Below are 6,873 nucleotides of genomic sequence, written 5' to 3'. Positions count from 1 at the left end.
TGGTCACTAAAGTTTTGCCTTGATCGCTAAATCGACTTCCACTTAAGTGACAAAGTTCCGCTGAAGAGGTTGCACTAGCTGAGATCTACACCAACACTTAGTAAATTTGTAAGTTTTTGATCGATCCCTCGAAATTTGTTTGAAATTTTGTGAATATAAATGAACTATGTTACCCTATTAAATTCAATATTTTAAACTCAACTGTGCTATTGTAATTTGTATCTATGATCGTTTTTATAACATGTGGGTCCCACACTCAATAGTTGTTTTAACCAAAATCTGTGCAATAATCCAAAACAAGTTCAAATGCCTCGGAACCAAAACTAAGGATTTCTCTGACCTAAAATCGATATTTAAGATCTAATGAAACTGTCAAAATTGGCATGCGAGGCTGTTAACATGAAGTTTAATCCCGATACCCAATTCTCAACAGCAAAAACTTCAAAATAGGAAATTAGCAAAAAAAAATCAAATGAACTGCTTGGTAATTGAACTGTCGGGTCCAACGAGCCATAAATGACTTGGGACCTCTATGAAAACTCTAAACATCAAAATAATACAAAACTATAGAAAATGACCTGGAGGATCATCACGACCTTTCACTAATATTTGACTTTATCTCATCAATTTCATTCGGATCTGATATAGTTGGACTTTGCTTATATTATTTCCAAGAGAGAATGTTAAATTTAATAAAATTGGCTTCGTATTTTCTAAAAAATTGAGCAATCAAATTTTGATTTTGTACTCTTTTTAAAGAGAATATAGGAAGAATAAAGTGTAAAAGAGCAACAAGAGTTCCTTGCAAAATTTGGGTATTACTAGTTTCTTAATACGGTTGTTGAATGTTATGTTAAAGGCAGGGGGGAGGAAGCAAGGATGAATTTATAGGGTAAATGATGGTGCATTTGAACAAATGATTTCTCTTCAAACGAAATACTTTTTGTACATTTTATTAAAATTGGTATAGTATTATCTGCTCGAAAATAATCTCGCAATTTCCACAAAGATAAGGAGGAAGGTTTGCGTATATCATATCCCCATGGTATGGGGCACTTGCAAAACACCTCAGGGCTCATGTGTGAGACTTTGTTCTTGAGGCTTACACCCTAAGCGTCAGACTATACGCCCTGAACATGCCCAACGTTCAACGCTTGGGGCTCGCCTAATAGGTGTTTCACAAATTATGTCAAATTTCTTAGACAACGATGTTGATACTCATCATTTTCTACAAAATAAATGATGCTTAGGAGTTATTTTTCATATGTAGAAATAAGAAAATTAAAAGTAACTAACTTATTTACTATTTGAGAACGTCATGAGGGTGAATGACTTAACATTTCTATTTAAAATAATATATTCAAATTTTACATTTTCATTTATCATTGATGGTTATATTTTTGTCCTATATTTCAAAATTATCATATTTTACTTAATTATTTGAAAGTACTTTACTTTTATTCATGAAAGAGTTGATGTTTAATTATAATATTAATATTTTTTTTATTTTTTTCGGGAGGTAAATTGCATAGTATGATTTTCATACATTTTAAGAAATTGTGTTTCTTTTATTGTTTGAAAGTTAAAATGTTAGAGTTGATTTGCATCACATAATGATTTTTATATCATTGCATTATTTCTACTTGTAAATGATGTTAAAAGTTTATTTTCTATGAATAGTTTTAATCATGTTTTAAATTTTTCAAAATTAATTATGCATTTTGTATTAATTTTGTAATATAATACTATTTTTATTATATTATAAATTAAAAATTAGAGCTCCATGGGACTTAAGCCTCATGCCTCGAGATTTACGCCTCATCCGGTGCTCTATAAAATGCCTCATCTCATGCCCTCGTGTTTTAAAATACTGGTTAGTATAAATATTTTTTGCAGACGTTCATGCTCCAAGAAGGTTCAATGATACACATGAATTAGTAATGAGCTATTTATTTGGAGTAACAGAAATAACGATCAATTTTTACTTTAATATTTTTTTCTCATTTTCATTCATATTCTAAAAATCTTATATTAGTTAGACATATTCGAGGGGCTACTCAATAATGCCTGACCAACTATAACAAATTTATGTTACTGCATGCAATACGAATTTTAGACCTATTTACAAATCATCTATCAATCCAAACATATGATGGGAAAAATATATAATGTTGCACTAACTTTTGCATCATGATTGGACGCCCTATACAGTTTGTAAGTTGCAACTCATGATCCAGGAATAGTAACTCAATATCGTTAGGGATACCTAATTGTGTTTACTATATATTTGATAATCCTAGTACTTTCACGTGATCCGTGAGAAGATGTACCAAGATGACACAATAATATTGTACCTATAATAATCAAGTTATACAAATTGATGTAATAAAGATAAAAATGGAATAACGCTTTGATATAAATAATAACATGGTGAGAACAGACTGAAAATATATCAAGAGAAGATCAAAGGAAATTATCGAATTTCTCTTGAATTTTTTCAACTTAAAATTGATATGTGGAAGAAGTGAAGCGGTGTATATGGATTATGGATGAGTTAATTTTTACCTTGTTGTAGATTTTAACTATGCAACATATTATTTTTAATATGTGAAATATTCTGTAATGATCCTCATATTGAAATTTAAATTTTTTTGTGTTTAGACTATTTTTTGTTTCCGTGGTTGCCTTATCTGATTTATGTGTTATCGGGATGATTGACACAGTCTCCGATGCATTTTTAGGAGTGTTTCATTTGAGTTTGTGATTTTGTGTATCCTTAAAAGGATAGATTTGACTTCAATCAATATTTTGTGATCTAAATTTTGAATAATGATTCTGATAATTTCATTATATCTGAATTTTGATTTTGGATTAGTAGTGTGGTTAGTTCGGGTCCCGAGCTTTTATTTTACATTTCGATCCTCCATTTGAAAATTAGCTAATTTTGGCCTAAAGGTGTTCTTGGGGGCTATTGGTGAGAAAAAATTCTTTTTCACAAATCTGACATTATAGTTGAGTCTGAAACATTGAAAATAGTCTAGTAGCATTATTGAATTATTTCTGTGGAATTCCAAATGAATTTCGAGGATTCATTTCGAATGTTTTTAAACTGAAGAAGTTTCTATTTTTTAGTGCATGATCCCTTCTTCAAGTTCGCAACTCCATCTCTCCCATTCGTGAAGAATAGTTATCTAAGACATCACAATTGTGTGGTGGGTTCATCATGATCGCGATGGGTAATGGCTTCGAGTTAATTTCTTTCATTCATCACATTTGCGGTCTCGAGACTTGCATTCATGAGAGTCTTGGTTAGGGTCACATCACGATAGCAACTGAGTTCTCGAGATCCCGATGGTCATTTTAATCTCAGTCAAAGGTTGACCCTCGCAATCGTGATGAGTTGAATGCAATCGCGAGGCACCGCGCCCAGAACCTGTTAAAATCGTTTTTCCCTCAATTTTTCTTTACTTTTAGACTTCTAAAGATCTAATTAAGATGTTTTCATAGGGGTTCTTGAGATTTCTTCCATGGATTTGTCCCTAAATTTTTATCCCATCATGTTCCCTTGATTCTTTACAATCCATCCTTAAATTCTTGATTTCAAAAAGAAGATTTTGGGGTTTGCAAGTAGAGATTTAAAATAATTTTTCTTTGATTTGGACCTCGTGTTCCCTTAGGTTTTCAGCTATAGACTCCTCGTGATATGGAGATCATTACTCTAAAATAAAACTTTAAGTTTACCCCTTTTATTTTTCAAATCCATTTTGAACCCATCTTACATATGATCAATATGGATATCACTAGCCTCATTTTGACTTTTTATGACATATTTGATTAGATTGATATATTTGGTGTTGATTTGAGAGAGTTGGGCTTGCAGTTGAGGTTTTGGACTGCACTTGAACTTGCAGATCTTTCTTTAAGGCAAGTTAAGATGTACCTTGACTTTTTATTCTTTTCAAAGTGTTATGTGTTGTATGCTTATTTGTTTGTATTTTTATTTTGTTTAGGATTAGGGGTCCTGCTTAAGTGATATGGTGAGCATCTGTGTGGGTACCAGAGTCATTTGATAGATTCTATTTAGATAAATACCTAGTTTAGTTAGTTTTGTTACCTATAAATATCTCTAGAATGGATTGAAATGAATAACTTGGTGTTCTTGAATAATTGATAAGGATTACCTATATTATGAGTTTGTAGTGGACTTGATGACTTTCTAGAGGATAGTTAGGTTATTTTTATCTTGTTATGAAATGGTTGAAGGTTAGTAAACACTTAGAGTATAAATGGCCTCGTAATAGTAGATGAGACTTATGGTATGACAAGTTAGGCTCGGATATTTTTGGGATTATTGTTATTGGGGATTGTTGCAATTTCGTGTTGCCCGTATGAGGGTATGTGAATATTATTGTTGACTTGAGAATTTTTTCACTATCGTTTGTCTGAGTAAGAAACTTATGTGCATATTATTTCTAATTTGGAGAGTATATGTTATGGTGATGCCCAAGTAGAGACTTGGATTGATATTGTTGGCTATGATTGTGTATCTAATTGCATATTTGTTATCGTGTCATCGAGTTAGGGCTTGACTTAGTATCATAGACCATGTCAGTGCAATAGATTGTCTTTATCACATCGATGATTAAATGATATTAAGAATATCATGCATGACTATTTATATCAGTGGTGTTCTATGACGGCTTTAATCGTGGGACATTATCATATAGAGTTGATTCTTAGCTCACTTATATTTGTGATGAATTGATTCATATCTTCATGTTATTTGATTGTGAGCATATAATCCTCATATCATTCATATATGTTCATGAGATTGATACCACTTAGATATTTTAATTTTGAAAGAAAAGGATTTTTTTTTTAAATCCTTGGTCGAGATCTTTGCCGGCAAGTTTGATTGTTATATATTAGAAACCCTTGGCCAAGATCATTTGCCGGCAAGTGTGATTGATATAGTGAAAGTATATGGGTTGCGAACCCCTTATGATTTCTACCTAGTAGCTGCAAGATTGATGGGTATATATAGAAAGCATGTGATGACTTTCACCATACATCATCATCACTACATTGCATTGCAGCATTATCATTCTTAGTGTGGTTTGATATTGTGCTAGTATTTACTCGTGTACTGTATTTCTGTGTTTGAACCTTGTTTGTAATATTGTGCTTGATCATTCATTTCATTTCATTACATTATCTTACATCATCTTATCATAGTTGAGAGATTGAGATATTATGAGACTTGGGTTATGGCAATGGCATAATCTGAGAAGTTATTGCATCGCACCTTTCGATAGCATGTTATACATTTTTATATACACTTTATCTATTTATATCTTATACTATTGATTGATTAATTGTTTAGGCGTATTATATCATGCTAGTGAGTTTCCTTCATAGTGACTTTCCTTATTTTATTGATTATGAAATAAATAGTGTTTGACTCACCTAGATTAATTTACCTATCCTGTATATGGTAAATATGTGAACTGTTGTGTTGGGTTACCTAAATCGGTTGAAGTGGTGAATTTATGTGATTTAGATCTAATTGGGGAATCTTAGGTAGTTGGGGTGATGGTTCTCGTCATCGCTTTGGATTAAGGTCGATTATCATCGATGCTTGTTGAGTACATATGGGTTCGTACTCACCCTTGCCTCTCTTTTCTTTTATTGTTTTCTACACCTCATGCAGGTATTGGATCGAGTAGCAGCTTGTATATTATGTTCTTCCAATATTGACATTGTAGATATCGAGGTAGTGCTGGCGGACTCCAAGCTTACCCAGATCTCTCTTTATTTATCTTATACTTACCTGCATTTAAGATACTTTAGCTATTATTATCATTCTATATTTAGAGGCTTGTGATGATGACAACCAGACCTGGGGTGTATTTTTGAGACTTGTGTCTTTATATACATGTGTAAGTATATATTTATATATCTTCTTCTGCTTTATACTTTCATGATTGTGATTTCGAGTTGGGTTAGGCTCTTGTCCGAGAGGTTTGGCAAATGTCATCATATGCCTAATTTTGAATCGTGACATATTCTTTTTCAAGTCAAGCGAACATCTATACGTGTTTTATTTATGGAATAACTTTTCAACTTGTGTTTGATAGAAATGAAAATTATATAATATTATGTTCAATTAAAACAAAGCTAAGTGTCTAAATGAAATTTTATGTAAGTTTAAGGGGTTGTATATGTTTTTGCCCTTAAATAATCAATAATGCAAACTTTATCTTTTCAAGAATTTTATTTCAAGCTCAATAAAATTCAACTATGGTACTCCTCAATTTTCTTCAACTATATCAATTTAAATTATTAGATATAGACAAAATAGATCCAATGAATCGTTACTTGATTAGTTTCCACCACATACAAACAATGAGTGTTCAATTGTGTACAACACATCTCATTGTTTTCAACTTTAGTTGTGTACTCATTACTTACAGAAAAAAGAATTGCAGAAGATGGAGAAAGAGGGGCGAAGGAAAAGAACCCAGAAGGGAGGAGAGAGACAGAACTTGTGAGGAAGATTTATGTTTGCATAACTTTTTTTAAAGATTGATCAAAAATTAAAGGGAAAAACTAATTTGATTTTTTATTACGTTTTTAGCTTACTAATGCTATGTATCATTTTGACCCAAAAAACAAATGCTCTTTTATCATTAGTCAATTAGTTTAAAAATATCCTTCAACTAGCTAAATATTTAAAAAAATATCCTTCCTATAAATAGTTGTTTCAATAAAAAATAAAAGAGAATATTTTTTTTAACTATTCGAAAAAGGGAAATTTTCCCCTTGTTACAATTTATATTTAGAAATAACTACATGGCTTAAAAAATATATGTT

This window comes from Capsicum annuum, chromosome 3 (assembly GCF_002878395.1).
Source record: "Capsicum annuum cultivar UCD-10X-F1 chromosome 3, UCD10Xv1.1, whole genome shotgun sequence".
NCBI classification, from domain to species: domain Eukaryota; kingdom Viridiplantae; phylum Streptophyta; class Magnoliopsida; order Solanales; family Solanaceae; genus Capsicum; species Capsicum annuum.
Note: the sequence above shows the minus strand (reverse complement) of the source record.